The following is a 906-nucleotide window of genomic DNA, read 5'->3' on the forward strand; positions in this document are numbered from 1 at the left end:
TAAATAAAGCCAAATAATAACAATTATTCTAAGCTCGAATTCTTAACCCTGAACCAGTGGTTCTGGGTAGAATCCCCAGCAGAGTCGCCAGAGCTGTCACACCTCCTTTTTCCGCGCCCGAGGGGCGCATGGGGAGTTTTTTCCAATTAAAGGACAATCGTAACGGGATTGATTTAATTATTTCAGAGTCGCCACTTGGGAGATTTAGGGTGTCCCAAGTCACCAATTTTAATCCCGAATCGAGGAAAAGAATGACTCTATATTATGGTCTGCGTACCAGAAATCCGGATAAGGAATTCTGTTAACCCGGGAGAAGGTGTTAGGCATTCCCGAGTTCCGTGGTTCTAGCACGGTCGCTCAATTGTTATATTCGGCTTGATTATCTGATTTTATACAAGTATGAACTTATGTGCCAATTTTATCTTTTAACCGCTTTTATCATTCACTGTTATTTTTATAGGACTTGCAACGTCGTGAAAACATATCTCGAACCACGTTACATCAATGCACCCGTGGTTATTGATATATCTCGACTCGGTTGAGATTTGGATTTGGGTCACATAAATGTGCACCCGAATTAAGAAAAATAAATTATTTAAGACGCGCCTAAAGCAATTAGCGTATTTATTTTGGGTAAGACCGTGGAATTTTACTAAACGGTCCATCCCGAAGTCCAAATAATTTTTAAAGCAAATATTTACTGAGGGCCCCGCAATTTGTATTTTTATTTGGCGAGGCTCATCTCGTTCTTATTTTTTAATGAATTTGCAACGTCATGGACATGCATCTCGAACCACGTCACAATCAATGTACCCGTGATTAGAAACATATTTCGACTCCGTTGAGAATTGGATTTGGGTCGCATAAATGCGCACCCGAGTTTAAGAAGGTAAGATTTATTAAGGC

Source organism: Nicotiana tabacum, chromosome 6 (assembly GCF_000715075.1).
Source record: "Nicotiana tabacum cultivar K326 chromosome 6, ASM71507v2, whole genome shotgun sequence".
In the NCBI taxonomy this organism is placed as follows: Eukaryota; Viridiplantae; Streptophyta; class Magnoliopsida; order Solanales; family Solanaceae; genus Nicotiana; species Nicotiana tabacum.